This window comes from Meles meles, chromosome 9, assembly GCF_922984935.1.
Source record: "Meles meles chromosome 9, mMelMel3.1 paternal haplotype, whole genome shotgun sequence".
Lineage (NCBI taxonomy): Eukaryota > Metazoa > Chordata > Mammalia > Carnivora > Mustelidae > Meles > Meles meles.
Window position 1 is genome coordinate 77090678 of NC_060074.1, and position 20935 is coordinate 77111612.

General features: G+C 37.0%; 1 long non-coding RNA gene across 1 annotated transcript in view; it reads right to left on the reverse strand.

Annotated features, from left to right (window-relative positions):
- Positions 1-19536, reverse strand: part of LOC123950933 — a 30237-nt gene extending 10701 nt beyond the window's left edge. The window contains exons 1-2 of the long non-coding RNA XR_006820318.1: positions 19425-19536; positions 18962-19063 (exon numbers count right to left, since the gene is read on the reverse strand). This is a non-coding gene — a long non-coding RNA (uncharacterized LOC123950933). The remainder of the gene's footprint in view (positions 1-18961; positions 19064-19424) is intronic.
- Between the last annotated feature and the right edge of the window lie 1399 nt (positions 19537-20935).

The following is a 20935-nucleotide window of genomic DNA, read 5'->3' on the forward strand; positions in this document are numbered from 1 at the left end:
TGATAAAAGTCAGTATAGATATTAGACATTAGTTCAATGACTCCTGACAAGACCTGTTTCTATAGAGCAAACCCTCTAGCACCCTAGGGTTTTGCTTCATTGTAAAGTCTAACATCTTTACCCTTTTTAAGATCTTGGAACCTAAGACAATTAAATAATGTACTTCAATCTTATTAGTAGAGAAAATTAGTAGCAGAAAACGTATTGGCTAACTACAATGGCCTTTCATCCTGAACACCTAGAGTCACCCTGGAGAATCTTCACAGTAATTGAAATAAAAGCCTTAGCGAGCTCTTCCCTGTATTATAAATGTGTCTGCCAAGCAATACGCTCAGAAGCATATTAATGGACAGCTCTTTAAGATAATATTCTTTATAAATGTTATTGACCTATCTACTCCATATTTCTATTCTCTTCTAAGGTTTATAATTTTCTGTTCTCATGTTAAAACTACATGAATATAATTCATTTCCAATAAAATGTCACCAAAGAATAATAAACAGAATGTCTTTCTTTTAACTATACATATGAACTGATGTTATCTGCTACTCTAGAAACAATAGGAAGTGCTGAGAAATAAGTTGAGAAATAATTTCACTTGGAGAGCTCACTAAATGTTTTAACATGATTCAGATATGAAAATCATGAAACTAAAAAAATAAAAATAGGCAGGTTACCAGGAACATAATGAGCAATATGTAAGTATTTTCACCTGTGAATATGGAGATCTTGAAAATAAGCATTTTAAAAATTCATAACTAAAATTTACTGAGTGGAGTAAAACTTTTAATATTTTAATATTTTATTATTTTAATATTTTATGATCCATACATTATTTTATTATAAAATTAATTTGCATAAATGTTTAATTTCTGTACCATCTCTTAATTCCATTCTCTTATATTTTCTTTCTGTATACTGACACATACACACACACACTTTTCTCTTTACTAAATACAAACATGGAATATTCTGGTGAAAATTGAAAGATTGAGGTCAGTATATAATTTCAGATAATGGCAGCTATAAACACTAGAATTTTATTTAGAAAATACAAAGGAAGTATTCCTCAGAAGTGAAAAAATAATTACTTTGTGCAGGCTAATTTTACATGATTATGGAACATATGGATACAAATTATATACACCAAAATTATTCATAAACTGTGATTTTGATGACGAATTTCTTCAGTGAATAACTTTATATAGAAATGAAATGCAATTTGCTTTTGTGACAATGAGACACATTCTTCCATTAGTGGCATCTGTGTGAATAAAGACTTTGCAAATCCTCTGGGTTCCCTAACCAATAAAGTGGATCTCATTGTAAATCTGTCTGGGCCTTGTCCCGGGCGGATGATGCTGCAAGAGTCAGCATGTTAAGTTGGCTTCATCTAGGACAGTGACGAGTCCCTAATGTGAGGAATAGAGCTTCTCTGGGCTTCAGCATAATGCTGTAACCTCTGGTTGCAGATTATACCTTCATTTACTTTTGTTTACTTTCAACTAGACAGGATGTCTGTAAGATTCATGTAGAATGAGCCCCGGCTCTTGGCCACGAGAAAGTTCAAATCCTTTCTTGTATTTTACTTTCTAGAGCTTTCCCCCACAATTTTTATGTATTGCTCTGTAACCAACAACCACAAGTTTATATTTGCTTTTTTTTTTTCCTGAACCCCCCCCAAAGTAAATGTGTTAGAAATTGGAACAGATTGTCTGATTGTCTCTTTCCCTGTCATTATTAGTTTATTATATTTATTATTTTGAATGGTCTGTTTGTGCTGCTTTGCTTTTACTTAAGATATACGTTGGTATCTGTTTCCACTGAGAGAAATCCGAAAGGAATTTTTGCTTTTACAAAAAAAAAGGGGGACAAGGAACAAAAATAGCATTCAGCCTTTGTTTTGCAGTGAATGAGACAGGATAGACAGAAGCGGTGTTTACCCCAGCTGCGAGAGTGACCCCACCAGCTTCTTCAGGAACCACATCCAACATCTCAGTGTCAAGCTGCCATAGCTTTGAACTGTGTCTGAGAGTATCTGACTTTATCTAGATTTGTTTTTTCTTTCCATTAGTAAGATGTGGCCTAAGAGAGGTTTTTTTGGGGGGGTCTGGGAATGCTCAAAATCTTTTCCCTATAAATTAGTAGTAATTGCATCTTTGCCTTTTCTCCACTCTGGCTTATAAAATTTCATGGGCACACTCTACTTTCAGGTAGTGGGGGGAATCTGTATTTAGTGAAGTTTATCCTTTGCTAACAGACTTGCTTATTGTTGAGTGGACATGACTTCTAAGCCATTAAAAATAATATACTGTCTTGATCTCCGTCTTCCAGATCCAGTATGAATTAACCAAGCAGCTGGGCTGGGCAAGGGTGTTTCTGGCTCCCAAGAGAAAGAACAGTCTTTCTTTCATGGAAATGCACATAACTTATGGAGCTGGAGGGAGAAACATGGACAGGGATAATACTGTCCAGGAAGAGGGAAGATAAAGAAAAGGGTACAAAATAGCAGCCTGCTGATTCAAAATTTAAGCCGAGAAGGAAAGACTCAGAAACTGAAAAGGAATAGCCAGCACAGAGAGGTGGGATCCCAGAAGGACGAGGGGAGCTGTGAGAAGATTGGAGCCATCTGTAGTGTCAAGCGTTGCAACAAGCTTAGGAACGGGAGAGCAGGGAGAACAGACAAGCAAGCTCAGGGAAGCTGGCGCCTAAGATTTCACAGGGACTTCCAGAGAGCAGTTTCAGAGGAGCTGAGAGGACTGGAAGTGAAGCGACTTCCCCGTCTGAGGAAAAACTGAGGGAAGAGGTACATTGGATTTTTTTGTTCCTGGTAATAAAATTCCAATTCTGATAAAAATATGAGGATTTCATCTAGAAGGTCTCAGGGCTTTTACTTTAATATAACAAAACAGAAATGAACAAAATAGAAAAAGTTAATTTAAGTCACTTGACATAAATTATATTAAGCTTAGACACAAAATTTATTTATTTATGAACTCTAATGAGCTTAATTTAGGATACACTGACACTTATGAATATCAGTTAAAATGACAATGTTCACACTTTCTGTTCCTGTGAATACTTTGTATCAGTACTCTGTTGATGATACATGACAAGTATAATGCTCTTATACTTCAACATTAGATTAAAATGCATTTTGTCTTCAGAATATGCTAGCATGTTTCAGGGGTGCCTGGATGGCACAGTTGGTTACAGCACTGACTCATGTTTGCAGCTCAGGTCATGATCTCAGGGTCATGATATAGAGCCCCAAGCTGAACTCTGTGCTCAGTGTGGAGTCTGCTTAATATTCTCTCTTCTTCTCCCTCTGCCACTCCACCCCTGTGTGCGTGCACTCTCCCTTTCTCTCTCTCTCAAAATAAATAAATCCTTTAAAAAATATGCTAGCATGTGTCATAGAAATATAAGAAAATATTTTCTCTATAATGGAGAGTTTTGAATGGAACTTCTGAAAATAACATTGGGGGGAACAAAAGACAACTTCTGTAAATTAAGATCAGTAATAGTCATGTTAAATAAATACTAGGGACTAAAAAAGGAACACATGTAAAAAGACAAAAGAACAGTTAAGTTTTACATTCTCTTAAATAAATCTGTATTCCTACTGGTTCAGCCTGTATGATGATGAGATGCTTCAAACTTGATATTGGCTGGATTTAAGCAACTTAAAAAAACAAAAGTGTTTGTCAGGAGCTACTTCCTCCTAAACATCCAACTTTTGGTTTTTCTGAAGGCAGTATCCTAGGTCCCCATCTCTCTTGGGAGTACTCTTTCCCTGTGTGGCTTCATTTGTTCCCAAGGTTTGGAGTATCGTGTACACACTAATGACTACCACATCTGTATCTGCAACAAACACTGCTGCGCCAAACTCATTGTCTGCTTCCTTTCCCTCCTTGTCCTCCTGCATCTCCTCCTTTTTCTTCTCACAGCTTAATCAAGAAATAATAATTGGCATGCAATAAATGGCCCATATTTAAAATGTGTAATTTGGTAAGTTTTGACATATGTATTTGCCCATGAAACCAGCATCACAAATAAAATAGTGACTATACTGATCCCTCCCAAAAACTTGCTCATACCTTTTTCCCCACCCCGTCACTAGTCCTCCGGTGACCAAATACCTATTTTGTCACTGTGTATTGGTTTACATATTCTAGAATCTTACACAAATGCAGTGATTTGGTATAAACAGTGAAACGATCCTTTAGCATTTAAAAGGTTTCAGTGCTGTAGCTTTAAAAATGACAAAGCACAAATAAGCAAGGTTACTTTAAAGAGCTATTTGAAATAAATTTTTCAATCTTTTTTTTTTTTAAATCTGGCGTTTTTTTCACTCATATTGATTGCTCTGATTCAGCCATGTTGCTGCATTTTCATTGCTTTTGATTGCTCAACAGTAGTATTCCATTGTACTGGTTTTCCATTGTATGAATATCCATTCACCTACTGATGGGTATTTGAGTTGTTCCAAATTTTGCCTGTTACAGATAAAACTGCTATACATATTTGCATAAGCCTTGGTATGGACATACGTTTTAACTGATCTTGGGTAAATACTGAGGGTTGGAATGGCTGGATCACATGGTAGGTGTATACTAAATTGGGGGAAGCAGCCGAACTGATTTCTAATGCGGTCATACCATTTTTTTTTAAAGATTTTATTTATTTATTTGATAGAGATCACAAGTAGGCAGAGGCAGGCAGAGAGAGAGGAAGGGAAGCAGGCTCCCTGCTGAGCAGAGACACTAAGAGAAGGCCCAGGGCTCAATCCCAGGATCATGACCCAGCTGAAGGCAGAGGCTTTAATCCACTGAGCCACCCAGGTGCCCTGCAGTTGTGCCATTTTTAATCCCACCACCAGGGTATGAGAGCTCTAGTTATTCCTCATACTTGTCAACACTTGGTATGGTCAGTGTTTTAATTTTAAATCTAATATGTGTGTTCTGTTACCTCATTGTAGTTTTAATTTGTATATTCCTAGTAACATGATGTTGAGTGTCATTTTTCTGTGTTTTTTTCCTACATGTATATCACTTTTGGTGAAGTATCTTTTGCTTATTTTTTAATTGGGTTGTATCTTACTGTGATACAAATCCATTACTAGATATATGATTTGCAAATACTTTTTCCCAGTCTGTGGCTTGTGTTTTCATTCTCAACAGTGTCTTTCACAGAGCAGTTGTCTTTTATTTGATACTTTTGATGTCATATTTTTAAAATATTTGCCTAAACCAGAGTTACAACAATTTTCTCCTATATTTGCTTCCAGAAGTTTTATAATGGTATGTTCTACATTTAAGTGTAGGGTCTGTTTTGAATTTTTTTTTTCCTTTTTGGTATAAGTTATGGATCAAAGTTCATTTTTCTGCCTATGGATATCTAGTTTCTACATATGCATGGGACCACTTTTTGAAAGACCATCCTTTCTCAATGAGATGCTTTTTCACCTTTGTAAAAAAACAAACCCTGTTTGTCCATGTGTAGATCTATTTCTGGATTCTCTTCTATTTTATTGACGTATTTATTTTCATGCCAATATGACACTACTTTCCTTAAGTAGTTTATATCCATATTGAAATCAGGTAGTGTTAATCTTATAACATTTTACCCCCAAAGTTGTTTTGGCTTTTCTAGGTCTTTTCATTTCCATATGAATTTTAGAATGACCTCAGTGAAACTCTATTTTGTGATTCTCTTTTTTTCCTCATTCCTTCATTTTGATGATTCTTATTAGTTGCCATATCTTTCAGTCCACTCTGCCTTTTCTTTTGCAAAGACTAACCTCCTATTCATACAATTCAGTATATTTTTCATCACATTGTGGTTTTCATCTCCAGAAGTTTTGTCTTTTATTGTATCTTCCATGTCTCTCCTTGAGTTTTTGAATATATGGAAAAAAAATTCTATAATAATCATTTTAATATACTTGACTGCTAATTCTATCATCTGTGTCATTTTTAGGTTAGTTTCATTTATTTATTTTTTTTTTTTCATTTATTGGTTTTGATTCATTTTTATTTTTTTCCTTATGATGGATGAGACTTTCCTGATGCTTTGCATGCCTGGTAATTTTTGAATTGATGCCAGGCATTGTAAATTTTACCTTGTTTATGTTAGATATTTTTTATTCCTATAAATATTTTTGAGCTTTATTGGAAAATATTTGATTCTTTTAAATCTTTAAAGATTTATTAGATGGGATCAGAGCACTGTTGAAGGCAATGACCATTACTATAGCAGGATACCTCTGAGGACTTACCTAATGCCCCATAAATCATTATTTTCCAGTCCTACTGTTGTGTATAGGACTATTCCCTGCCCATGTAAACTCTAAGTTAAATTACCTCTCAACCTTTAGGTGGTTTTTTCTCAGTGCTCAGGTAGTTTCTTCAAATACATGTGATGGTCAGTGCACTACTAAATAAAGGAATTCTCTATAGATTTCCAGAATTCTCTCTCAGTGCTGCTGTCTTTTCTTCAGTTTTTTGTCCTGTGAATTCTAGCCTTCTTGATTTTTCTGGACTTACTCATAGCTTCATTTGCTCCACTCAGGGCATCTACCAGATTTCCCTTCCCTGTGCCACCTTGTGGGAACTTTCTTGGGGATTTAAGTAAGATCATCTTAAGACTTACCTCATATATTTCCTGTATCATAGGGATTACTCTTCTGTTGCCTGATATCAAGGGTCTTGAAAACAGTTCTTCTATGTATTTGTTAGGTTATTTCGTTCTATTTTGATTGTATGTGGAAGCCTTCTCTAGCTAGCTTTTGGATCTCTCTCCTTGGTTGATTCACAGTTGTCTTAAATTTAATATATCCAAATGAGAACTCTACCTTCTATTAAAACTCTTCTTTTCCCATATCAGTATATATCACCAACCACAAGTTGCTCCAACTTGAAACCTAGAAGTCATTTCTGATTTCTCCTTCTTCATGACCAACACCCAGTCCTTCAGCAAGACATAGATTACACCTCCATATTATACCTTCAATCCATTCATTTCTCATCATCTCTACTCCGTGATCTCATTGAGGGTACAGTCATCTTTCACTGAGGTTCTTGTAATAGTCTCCTAACTGATTTCCATGTTTCCTCTTTGCTTCTTCCTTTATCCCACCATAATCGTTCATTATATGACATTGTTGTGAACTTTAAAAACTGTAATCTAAGTCAAATCACATTTTAAAAATCCTTGAAAGTCCTTATTGTACAGAAAATAAAAATCCAAGCTCCTTATAATGTCTTACATGATACAAAAGATTGACCAACTTTACCTTGAACTATTCACATCCTTTTTTTTTTTTTAAAGATTTTATTTATTTATTTGACAGATAGAGATCAGAAGTAGGCAGAGAGGCAGACAGAGAGAGAGGAGGAAGCAGGCCCCCTGCTGCGCAGAGAGCCAGACGTGGGGCTCGATCCTAGGACCCTGGGATCATGACCTGAGCCGAAGGCAGAGGCTTTAACCCACTGAGCCACCCAGGTGCCCCATTCACATCCTTCTTAACTATGATCCAGCTACACTAGCATCTTTACTTTCTAGAAAACTCCAAACTCTTTTCCTACCTTAGAGCCCTGCCACCATGTGGAATGTTTTTTTCTTAGTTTTGCAGTATGACTGATGCTCTCTCATTTTTCATGTCTCAGCTTAACTAATAATAACTCTGCAGACAAGCTTCCACTAACTTTTCCATTTAAGTACTTTGTTTTCTGTCATCATACCCCGCCTGTTATCTTCATGGAACTCAATTCTGTAATTATGTAGCTATTAACATATTTTATGTCTGTTTCTACTAGATTATAAACTTTGGGAGGTCTGAACCATATCTCTTTGCTCACTGCTGTATACCCACTACTTAGCACTGCTTGTCACATAGCAGGTATTCAATATTGCTGATCAATTGAAGAAAATGATTGAGTTGAAATCACATTTGTTGTGGTTTCCTATGCTAGAAAAATTATTGTTGCTACTTTTTATAAATTGCTAAATTCCCACAATTAGAGAATAATCTCTTTAAGAGTTAGTACTTTGGAAAAAAATTACACTTTTTAGATTTTCATTTATGAGATCATTTCCTTAGGATAGAAATCAGAGGGTAGAGTAAATATGTGGGTACTGTAAATATGTGAAAATGAGGAGGATATTCAGGGGAGAAAGAATGGGAGAGTGGAAGAAAGGGGAAAAAAAGATTTTGGGACATAAAATACAAACACAAATTATGTCTTATTTACTCACTTAGGTGAATCCTAATCATTATATTATTTTTCAAAAGATTTTATTGATTTATTTTAGAGGGAGAGCAAGCATGAGTAGTGGGAGGGACACAGGAAGCAAGAGAGAGAGAGAGAGAATCTCAAGCAGACTCTGCTGAGTGATAGAGCAGATGGAGCCCATCACGGGGCTTGCTTTCATGACCCTGAAATCATGATCTGAGCTGAAATAAGAGTTGGGTGCGTAACCTCCTGAGACATCCAGGTGCCCCATTATATTATTTCTATATTTATATTTATATGTTCCAGTGGCTGTAGTATAGTTAATGTTTATATAATAGCTACTATATCTCATTTAATTTTCATAACCCAGTGCAAAAGTTAGCTATATTATTTCCATATTATAGATGGGAAATGAAGTTCAGAAGATTGTACTCTTCCCTCAAAGTCATGAAACTAATACTTGCCTTCATAGTATGAGCTTTTGTTGCTCAGTCCTAGTGCCAGACAACCTGGAATTCTTGAAGTCTTTTTCCAGATGTCTACAAAGAATCTTCAAAATATAGGCACTATGACAGACAAGAGACACGGCTGAGAGATCAGGCTGTTGTTTGTGTATGTTCAAGAGTACAGCTCTTATTCTAAGAGAGCTCTCATATTAGAAGTGCTATTCTTATGTATAAAAATTGTCAAGATTCTGTTACTTGCCAAATCTTCAGTAGCTAACATTAGCTAATTACAAGTCCCTCACTCCTGTGATATTTAGAATTGCTAAAAGCACAGTTATTAAGCTAATATCAGCCTTTGTGCAGAGTATTATTAACTTTTAATATCTGAAATTCTGTGCGGACCTTAGTTTGTCAAAGTTTTTTATCTAAGTTCTTGGCCCTTTTTTCCTTTTCGTACATAACAGATTGCACTGACTAGATTAGAAGTAACTAGGGTTTAATCTTTATTCACTCTCAGATACCTTGATGCCCAAGAAGCTTTCAAACAGCTACAGTTGGGTGGGCTGATCTTATTGCCAAGTTGAGGTTGGTATCTCTGCTGTATAGAGGTGTAATTTCTATTTTCTCTCTTTCCTACCTTACTACATTGTCCATCAAGTTCTAGCTGCAGGGTGACCTACTTTAGTTTCTTGTTTTCCCATGAAGTTTCATCCATTCATAAATATCTATGGAGTGAGTACCGTGTGCCAGGTTTTTAGTGCTAGATATATGGGTAGTAAGCTAAAAGATAAAAATATGTTTTTGTGATTTATGTTCTAGCAGGGAGATAAACATGAAACAAGACAAATAAGGAAGTGATATAGCATGTTAGAGAGTGTTAATGTTAGAAAATATAGGAGGAAGGGGGAATTCGAGAGCCTGGAGTGGTTTGAGATGGGAAGGGCCGCAATTCTAAATAGGATAATCAGGGAAGGCATCACAGAAAAGATGATGAGAGGTAACGGAAGGCTCCATGTAGGTGTCTGGGCAAGAGCTTTCCTGTTAGAGGAAACAGCACGTGCTCTGAGGTCAGTGCATACCAGGAATATGCCAGATGCAGCAAGGAGGTTAGAGGGGAGGGTAGAGTGAGCAAGTAGAAGGAAGTGTAAGGTGGAGTTAAGAAAACACACACACACACATACACAGAATAATAGATGGTGTAGGCTTTATACAGCATTGTAAATACTTTGGCTTTTACTCTTGAAATAAGAGGCCATTAGAAGGTTTTCACCAGAGCAGTGATATAATATTAATTTTAAAGGATCATTTTGGCCTCTGTGTTGAAAATAGACTCTGGGGGCCAAGGTTGAAGCAGTGAGGCCACTTAAGAGGCTATTTTAGTGTTAAAGACAAGATGAAGGGGGCTGGAGCCTGGAAGGCGACAGAGAAAATCATCAAACGCTGTGAGCTTCTGGGTATATTTTGAAGGTAGAGCTGACAGGATTTGCACTAGATTTGATATGGGTACTAAAGAAAGGGCAAGGCAAGAATGACTCCAAGATTTTTTGTTTTGATCCACTAGCAAGGTGGATTTGCCATTAACAGAGGTGGGAAGACATAAGAGCAGCTCTCCGAGGGAAGGCTCAGGAGTCTGGACATGTTAAAGTGGAGATAACCCACCTGGATGTTTTTTGTTGTTGTTGTCTTGTTGTTTTATTTTTTTTAAGGTTTTATTTATTTATTTTACACACAGACAGAAAGAGAGAGTGAGAGAGGGAACACAAACAGGGGGAGTGGGAGATGGAGAAGCAGGCTTCCTAATGAGCAGGGAGCCCGATGTGGGGCTCCATCTCAGGACCCTGAGATCAGCGTCTGAGCCGAAGGCAGACGATTAAAGACTGACCCACCCAGATGCAACTCGATTAAAGACTGACCCACCCAGATGCACCTCGCCTGGATGTTTAATAGGTCTTAAGTCAGCAGTTTTTCAGTTAGAATTTGGAACCAAGGGAGGGGTCCAGCCTGAATAGATTGTATTGGGAGCTGTGAGACTGAATGAGGTCACTTAAAAAAAATACATACAGATAGATAAGGTGTCTAAGGTCTGAGCTCTGGGGTGTTCCAAGGTTGCAAAGTCATCTAAATAGATGAAGGGGAAGATTAGTGTTGACTTGAAAGCAAGGTGAAGAAAGGGGGAAGAGGTGATCACCATTGTAAAATTTTGCTTATAGAATCAATGAGAAGAAGCTGAACACTAATTAGTGCATAAAGCAATTTGGGGGTCCTTGGTGGTCTTGGAAATAGCGGTTTGGGTAAAATGGTCGAGGCCAAAGCTTGAGCGAAGTCAGTTGAAGAGAAAATGACAAGAATATGCATATGGGACCTTTTATTTTTATTTTTTTAAGATTTTTAAGATTTTGATTTTTTTAAGATTATTTGATTTTTTTTTTTAAGATTTTATTTATTTGAGAGAGAGGGAGAGAGAGAGCGAGCGAGCATGAGTGCATGAGTAGGGGAGGAGCGTCAGGCAGAGGGAGAAGCAGGGAGCCTGACTTGGGGCTCAATCCCGGAACTCCGGAATCATGACCTGAGGTTCAACCTACCAAGCTACCCAAGTGTCCCTGGGTCTTTGATTTTTAAGCATTAGGGTCATTTAGAAGATTCTCATTCGTGACAACAATAGAATCCACGCAGATAGCTCTTTTCTGGAGTATTTTAGCTTATCCATCACTGCAAAGCAAATTTTGGGCTCTCTTTATGTCTGATCATTGTGCATGACCTCTGCGCTGAATTAGCAGTTTTTTCCCTTGAGGAAATTCCCCTTTTCCCCAAACTGTGGAGTTTTCTCTCAGTTTTTAGTGGCCACTCTTCCTTGCTCAAACAGAAGAAATACCTATTTGTGCCTTATAGAAAAGTATATGCCAATAAAAGAATAAGAATATCCATGTATTTCTATATTAGTGGTATTTGTCTGGCCTTCTTTTGTGGATAGAACTTTTCTTCAGAACGGAAAATGTTATTAGCAAATGACAGAAATTAATGCAAAATGGTTTCTACTTTAAGCCGGTATACGTATGTGTCCACAAGTTTAGGTGTGAAAAAGTAACACATTTTTTCCAATGTTAAGTGCAAATATTTGTGAGAGAAAGAAAAAGACTTGTCAAAAAATGACTCTCATGTATTTCCTGTGTGTGTGTGTGTGTGTGTGTGTGTGTGTAGGTATACCTACATATATACACACATAAATATGTGTATGTGTGTAAGTTTATTTTGAAATAATACGGAATTTACTGAAAAGTTACAACTCCAGTACAAAGAACTTTTCTGAGAGTAAGTTGACACCATGTTGCAGCATCACCCCCAAACACCTTAGTGTGTAATTCAGATAAACAAGGATATTCTCCTGCATTACTATAGTACAACCATCAAAGTCAAGAAATTAACACTGATACGTTACTACCATTTAGTCCACAGAACCTATTCAAGTCTCACCAGTTATCTCAGAGAATCTGATGTAGGATCATGTGATGTATTTAAAGGTCACACTTCTTGAAGTTCCTATCTGGAAGAGTTCTTTAGTGATTCATTGATTTTCGTAACCTAGACACTGGTCTCCTATTTTGTAGACTTTTCCAGTTGAGTATGTTTGATGTTTCCTCAGTATTAGATTTAGATTGTGCAGTTTTTTAAAAAAGATATTATTTTAGAGATAGCATGAGTGGGGCAGTGGGGAGGGTTTGGAGAGGAGGAGTCTCAAGCAGACTTCCCACTGAGCTATGCCCAGCAAGGGCTCAATTCTAGGACCCTGTGATCAGGACCTGAGCTGAAGTCAAGAGTTGGATGCTTAACTGACTGAGCCACCCAGGCACCCCTAGCTTATGCAATTTTGGTGTGAATATCACAAGAAGGGATGCTCTGTTTTTGTACCCTGTTACAGGATATTGCATAGCCCAATGCTTCACATTATTTATCTCAGTACTGGTGATGTAACTTGGTCTGTTAGTGAAGGTTGTGTTTGTTAGTTTTCTCTGGTGTGAAGTTACTCATTTCCTTTCATAATTTAATCACTATTTGTTTGGAGATAATTAGAAACTATGCAAATATCTCATTCTTTATTGAACTCTCTCTTTCCCTAGCGTTAGCATTCATTCATGTTTGTTTTTTAAGATTTTATTTATTTAGGGTTGCCTGGGTCCCTCAGTCATTAAGCATCTGCCTTTGGCTCAGGTCCTGGAATCAAGCCCCACATTGGGCTCCCCACTCATTGGGAAGCCTGCATCTCCCTCTCCCACTCCTGCTGCTTATCTTCCCTCTCACTGTGTCTCTCTCTGTCAAATAAATAAATAAATAAAATTTTTAAAAAAAAAAGGATTTTATTTATTTATTTGACAAAGCAAACAAGCACAAGCAGTGGGAGAGGTGGGGAGAGGGAGAAGCAAACTCCCTGCGCAGCAGGGAGCCAGAAGAGGGGCTTGATCCCAGGACCCTGGGATCATGACCTGAGCTGAAGGCAGTTGTTTTAACAACTGAACGACCCAGACACCCCTCGTTCATGTTTCTTTACTGAATTACTATAATGATGGTTGACAAATGGTGCTTTTCTAATTCTACCATTTATTCTGCCTTTATTAGCTGTAGTCTACCATAAGAAAAATCTTTGTTTTCCCCCATTTAATCATTTATCTATTTTTATTACTATGAATTCATGGGTTCTTATTTTATTCAATGATTTATCATTTACTAATATGATTACTTATTTTGATGATTATTTTGTCCCAGATTTGGCCAGTGGGAGTCTAATCTGGTTTCTATGTATTTTTAGCATATTCATTTAATTCACTGAGGACTTTCTTACTTGAAGGCACAAGGAGGCACATCTTGTACTTTCTCTGCCGTGGCCCTGAAGTTAGCTTTTCTCTAAGCATCTCTGCTTCCTTTTATAAAGGATAGTATTTAGAAACCAACATCTGGGTGTTAGATGTGTTTATTGTTGCTGGAGTGTCAATTCTCCCAGGTTCTCCTAGTCAACAGTATTAGGGAATATATGCATATATATATTTATTATAATCATATATAATAAATTATTGTGTATTTACACTTATTTTGTATTTTCACATCTGTCAGTGACTATTGAAAACCTGAGTTTGCACTGATACTCTAATTCTAGTCCAGTACCATGAAGTTCATTTCAGTGTTCTCCCTTTCCATATGGAAATTGTACATATAGTGAGAAACCTGGCTCACCATACTAATATGATCTCCCTTGTATGTAAAATCTCCTACCTCCATAATCTCACTACCACTACCCCCTAGACAGTAACTTCCTTAACTTCTCCTCAGGCTCCAACTATGCTCCAGGCTGGTGACCACCATCTCCCCTTCCTCGTAGTCAACCTCCTAGTCCCTTCTGGGCTCCAACACCACAATACCGTGCACTGGGCTGGACCAATACGGTCCTATCACTCTCCTATCAACTCCTACCTCACTAAGAAGGAAGGAAGGAGGCAAGGAGAGAAAGATTAAATGTATTCAGGTATAGAATATATTCCATGACCTTTTAATGAACTGTTAACATTCATAATTCTGAGTGTTCTTCTTGAACCTACAAGGATGACAAATTTAAGAAGCCGATGCAGTTTTAACTCACATCAGTCTTATGATTACATTTTCCATAGTAAATTGTGTAAATGTAATCTCAGATACATTCTCAGTTTCAAAGTCTTTTTTCAACTAATTTCACGAAATATTTGTATTTTCACCTTTTTGAGAAAATAAACATTTTGTTCTTTTATCTCATGTAGTCTGATACTTTTGAGTGGTGGCACTGTTGGGAAGCCATAGCAATTTCTGTATGAAGTTTATTATCTGAGAAGACAGTAACATATACCTCAATTTTAGTAATTGTGAAAAAAATGCCACTGTTTCCTCTGGCCCCAGTCCAGTCAAAGAAGATTAATGTCTCTGTCCCTTGATAGATCAAAAGGAAAACCAGGGGATCAGTGGCATTTTGACTATGAACACTTGTTTATTATAAGTAAATAATACTTATTTGACTATGAACACTTTGTATTTATTTTTCTTTGTAATTCCCTTTTTACTGTTATTTCCAAGCGTAGGTAATCTATTTGCTCTTTAAAAAATCAAAAAATGTTAATTCCACATATAATACAAAAATGAATCCTGTAACGTAGCAGAAAATTTTTTAAAGACAGGTATATAATTTTAAACATTTAAACTAAATTTATAATTTTTTATTAATGTCACATACAGTTAATATACTACATTATATACTTTTAAAATATTTTATTTGTCAGAGAGAGAGAGAGTGTGTGTGCATACGCAGCGGGAGCAGCAGGCAGAGGGAGAAGCAGGCTCCCCACTGGGCAGGGAGCCCAACGCAGCACTCAATACCAGGACTTTGGGATCATGACTTGAGCCAAAGGCAGACCTTAAACGGACTGAACCATCCAGATGTCCCTACATTATATGTTCTACATGCAAACATATATTAACATTATCTGTGCTATAGAAAATCAACATAAAGAGGTGAGGAAATAGTTTAATGAATTTTAAAAAGAGGAGAGTTCAGGAGAGCCTAGCTTCTATTTGGAAATTAGGTGATGGTAGGAGTCCAATGAGAATGCCACTTCAGTTGAACAATATGGAGAAAAGCCACATTCTGGGAGATAGTTCAAAGTGGAAGAAATAAAGATCGAAGCTGGTCCAGATACTAAAGTTTCAGGTGACATTTCCACCACTTCTTACAGGAAGCCTCACCTGAGCCCCCTGCTGGCCATTGCTTCCTTAGCAGCCTGCACTCTTTTTCTACGGGATCACTCACTAGATCTTTTGTTTTGTTTTTCCTGTAAGTATAGAGCAAAGACCGTATCTTGACTCATAAATCTCGTAAGACAGGCTTGGCCTATAACAGGTACTCGGTAAATTAATTTTATCCTGAAAGCAATAGAAGAAGAGTTTGAGAGAGCAACATGGTCCTATATTCAACTACACTGAAATAACCCAGAAAAATGCTTGGTTAATTTCCTCCATTAAGATCTTCTAGATATAATGGAAGGAGAATGGATTAAAAAAAATTAAAGTTTCCTAATCAAGCAATGAAATTAAGCAAAACTCGAGACCCTGCCAGTGGTATTGTAATAGTGTTGTATGGTGACGGATGATAGCTATACTTGTAGTCTGCATGGTATAACATCCAGACCTGTGGAATCACTATGTTATACACCTGAAACTCATGTAACATTGTCTGTCAACTATACTTAAAAAAGAACAACTGAGACACTAGTGCTAAATGTTGAGGTTATCATAAATGTTAAAATGAAGCAGTATACAGAAATGAATGAGAGAGCACTGAGGAATCAGATCATGTTGGTTTGAATTCATACTGTACTTATTAGACCTGTGATCTTGTGTTATAACTTGTGTACCCCACAGTTTCCTCATCTTTAAAGTGGAGATCATAACAATCCAATGACAAGATTGTCATTAGGTGTGGGTATGTGTGTAACTTGTATATATAGTAAAATCTCAACAAACACAAGGTGTTCTTATGCCTACCTCAGTTTTCTAATCTTGGTTCTTCATTTGTTTTAAAATGATTGAATTTAGTACAAGAAAAAAAAATCTTCCAAATGCTATTGGTTACTAGTACACAGAAACTTTCATATTTTGGACTTCTTAGTAAAAGAGGCTTGAGGTCCTAGAGGGAAAGTACACTGTCTTGTCCTCCAGGTTATCTCGCGTCTGGCACACACTGTGTACTACATATGGAATTTTGGCACCAAATAGATAATAAATATAAAAGTATTAACCTTTTTTTAAAAAAAACTTCTGGTCTCTTTTTCTGTAAGTGTGCTTTCATATGTAGAAAAATTAAGCCTGAATGCGAGAGTGCAGTTCCTGATGAAAAACAGATTAGTGTGGAGTTAAAAGTTTGAAGGACTTAAAACTGAAGTACTGAAATAAACCAGGTATCTGGTGGTTGGTAGGTCTGCATCAACATTGTTTTCCAACTCCAGGTTTGATCTGTTAGATAATCATAGTGCAATTATTACCCTATCTACCATCTAACCTCATGGTCTCACTTGAGTATTAGAGATAGCTCAGGTGTCACTTTTAAAAATTGGAAAACAAATTGATTTTGTATGTCTGCACTGCCACCACCAAAAAGCAGTCCCACATGCCTTTCGTTAGTAGAACTGTGTATATAATTTACACATAAAGCTATCATAGAGTTATCATCCTAGACAGTATGCCTGGGGATAATGTGGGAATTATGCTCTTTTGTGTAACTGGGAAGGTCTCCAAGATGAGTGCCATTTCTTGGAACAGCAAAATTCTTTTCTCACATGAGCTACATGACAGAGGAGTGTTACACAGCTCACCCATGGATGCTGGCAGCCAAGTGACACCCAAACAGAGTTCTGATTCTGCATTATGTAATTGGAAATCCCTGCAGTGCAATAACTTTTCAGTGTGCACAGTGATCTAAATTAATGTATCACTTCTACTCAGGGAGAACTAGGCTGCCAATGATTTCATTTTTTTTCCCCTCTTAGTTGAGAGATACAATTTGTCTTAGAGAAAATTGTAATGGATGTTCCTGAGTGTCTGTTTTGCAGAATGAAGATATGTTTTGGGCTGTCCTTTTTGTTTTTCTGCTTAATCCTTTGATATGTGTGAGCTTCATTCATTTCAGTGCTATTTGTGTGCTGGTGTGTATGTGTCTGTGTGTGTGGGGGGGGGGATGTGTGTATTTCTGCATTAATTCAGTGGGTGTGAGATACTATGAAGGTGCCGTGGCTATCGTATATGTTACTTTTATGTCTTAGGTATGGTTGCTTAGTGGCCAAACTATGGGAGGTATTTTTCCTCTGGCAGTAGATAGTCTTCTGGCAGATTCTAAAAATGATGCCATTGGCTGTTTTAGAATTATTACTCCTGGATCTGTTTCCTACTGTTTGTCTTTCTTTCAGCTTCAGTTCAAAGGTATTACTGCTCTTTGATCTCATTTTTCATAAGCGATTGTTTACCCATGGCGTTTTGTGCTAAAAAGAGTATTTCAATGGAAATTACTTCCTTTGGTTCATTTTCAGTACGTGTTTTACAGTAATACTTTGGCTTTCACCAGAGGGAGATGGTACTGATTATTTAGAAATGGGCATTTTGATAGTTCCCTCATTGAACTCAAATGTCTGCAAAAATCCTTTACCCACCATTAGCCTTTACTTGGATTCTCTGGAGGATTTCAAAAGAAAAAATGTCTTTACACGAAAAATGTGACTGCGCAATTGGAGAACGTATGTTTTCTGGAAAACCAAACTCTTCCTTTATCACTTGTAAACACATGGAGCTCAGCTGCCCTAATCTAAGCTTTCACACTCTCTTTCTTGAGCCCCAGCAACAGTCATGTAAATAGTTCTCCACATCTGCTCTGACCCCCTCTAAACTGTTCACACATATAATTCATATTGGATCCTATCAACCTCTTCCTCTCCTCAAAACCAACCATGTACTCAGGCTTAAAATTCCTCAGTGGTTTTCCTTTGTTTCTTATCATGGCTTTCATGGCCCGGCTCAGCCCCCAGCTTCATGCCATCCACCCCAAGCTTCTCCTTCTCCGAAGTCAAGTCTCCCCTGTTTCCCTTCAGGCCTGCAAGGGCCCAAGGTCCCTCCTACCTATACCCAGATCCTTAAACTTGCAGTGCAGTAGTTTACACTTCTCCTGTTAACTCTACTCTTTCTTTTGATATTAACTCAATTTTCATTTCCTCGGGGAAGCTTTCCCCTTGGATGTAATTTGTTCCTTTCCCTTTAATGTCAGACTCCCACAAGCACTAGATTTTTCTCCTCTACAGTACATTTTACAGTTGTAATTTTATATTCATTTTGTGGAGTGATTTGGATTAATATCCATCTTTCTTAAGACAGGAAGGCAGAAACTATTTTTGTGTGACTTTATATCCCAACACCAAATACAGTGCTTGGAATGTGACAGGGGGCTCCAGAAAAAAAAAAATTTTTTTAAATGAATGAAGAAATGAAGCCACATGGCAAGAATTTGGAATAAACATTTACTAAGTCTGTTGTGATGGTTTAAGACTAGAAAATATGACTCCTAAGCTATTAAAGTGTGTTAGAGCTTTTCTTGGTGAGTTGATCTTAGTTATCAAGTTCACTGGCTACATTGGAAAGCAGGATCGCTTAGATTTCATCTGAAAAGACTTTACAGGGCAAGTGCCCTGAGTCATGAAAGAAGATGAATCTGGGGTGCATTCTTACCTCCTTGGTGTTTACAGGGTCAGGCCTGGTTAGTACTTGGATGGAAGACCTCCTTGGTGTTTACAAATAGAGTTTAAAAAGCAGTCAGCATGTCTGAAATGCCTATGGGAGGAAATATATATATATATTCATATTGTAACAAAAAACATTTATTGAGATATTACTAGGTGTCAGACAGTGTACTAAACTCTAAACCTTTGATAACTCATTTATATTCATAAGTCTTCTGAGGCTTTGGTACTATTATTAATCTGTTTTTCACAAGTGAAGAAACCAAAACATGTTAAGGAACGTACCCACAGTCACAGAATTAGGAGGATTCGAGAGGTTCATAAGAGTCAAAGACCCAACTCCTATACTGCCTTATTAAAAATAACATTACTAATACCTGTTTTGTTGAGCAAGTAGAAGATGAACATTTTGTGTTTTGCCTAAGAAGTAGGAGTAGGAGATGAAAGCTTACCTTTGAAAATAAGTGCAGTGCCTGGGATGAAAACTTATCTTTAGGAATAAGTAGGGTGACTCTGTTAAGCATTCAACTCTTGGTTTCAGCTGAGGTCATGATCTTGGGGCCGAGACATCCAGTTTGCTGAGCAGTCTGCCTGACATTCTCTCTCACCCTCTGCCCTTCCCCACTGCACTCTCTTTCTCAATCAATCAATCAATCAATCAATCTTTTAAAAACAGTGAGTGCAAATGTTTTGCTCCTCTCCCAGTATGAATATCATCTGTATTACATTTTTTAAAAAAATGAATAAAAAGGAAAACAGCCTATTTTATTCTGTCTACTCACTTTTAACATTTTTTGTATTGTTTGAATCTGTACAACACAATCCCAATATTGTCCTTGGCTTTAAAATTCAGGTATTATTAATAATATGATGTCTTCCATTTATGTGCCATTTTATAGTTTATTACGTATTTTCATTTACATGCTGAATTTAATTCTCCCAGTACTGCCTAAAATAAGAATTATGATATCCATTTTAAAGATGTGAGGGTGAGGATTCAGCTCTCAAGCATAAAGCGGATGGCTAGATCAGGGCTGCACTCCCCATCTTCTGGCCCCAAGATCAGCACACAGGCTTGTTATCACAGGGCCTCTTGGTTACCCCCAGATCACAGGATAATCTGCTGCTGTGACATGGTTCCAACGACAGGACCTGTGCGCTAGTCAGCATATGCTGAAATACTTGGTTGCATTGTGTTCTGTTTTGTTTCATCTCTCGGTAGAATTTAAAATTCATTAGATATGGTTTCTTTTACGAAAAGAGAAAAACTGAAATTTTTTCTTTTTTATCAAAAAAGTTGACCCATCAAGTTAGACACACACATGCACATTCACTTTATGTATACTTTATATGTAAGTGTTAACCCACTGAGCCACCCAGGTGCCCCATCTTTATATGTTAGTCATTACTTTATAAGACTGCAATGGAAGTATGATTAGTGACATTTTCAATACAGCTCATTAGTATGATTTCTAGTAAAAAATGGTCTCAAACCAAGCTTGACACTATTTTCTTATTGTTAGCTGCTGGGAATCAGTGAATACAAAATGTTTAAATATATGGTAAAACAATTAAAATGGCATTTTTATGATAGGTTGTATTATCAAGGCACAAATGCTGACATTTTTAATGTCATGTTTATTGTCTTTTCTGAAAGTCTATTTTTGAAAAGCTTCCTTTTTAATCTTGCTCTGTTTACACCAAACGATTCAAAATACCTTCAGTGTAACATTAACACAGGAAATTAGTGACAACAGGGTAGCCTGCCTGACCTGAAGACCTCCACAAAGATTTTACTTTGAAGGCCTTGGAGGGTGCAGTGAAATTCTATCAGCATATACCAAAGTGCAGGGCAGATAAACTGAGAACAGACTTCTTCAAGGTTGTATTTTTTTCTTATTTGAATTGCCAAAACTATAATGATTTAGATTTCCCCTCAAGTTTTGATTCTTTTCTATAGTGT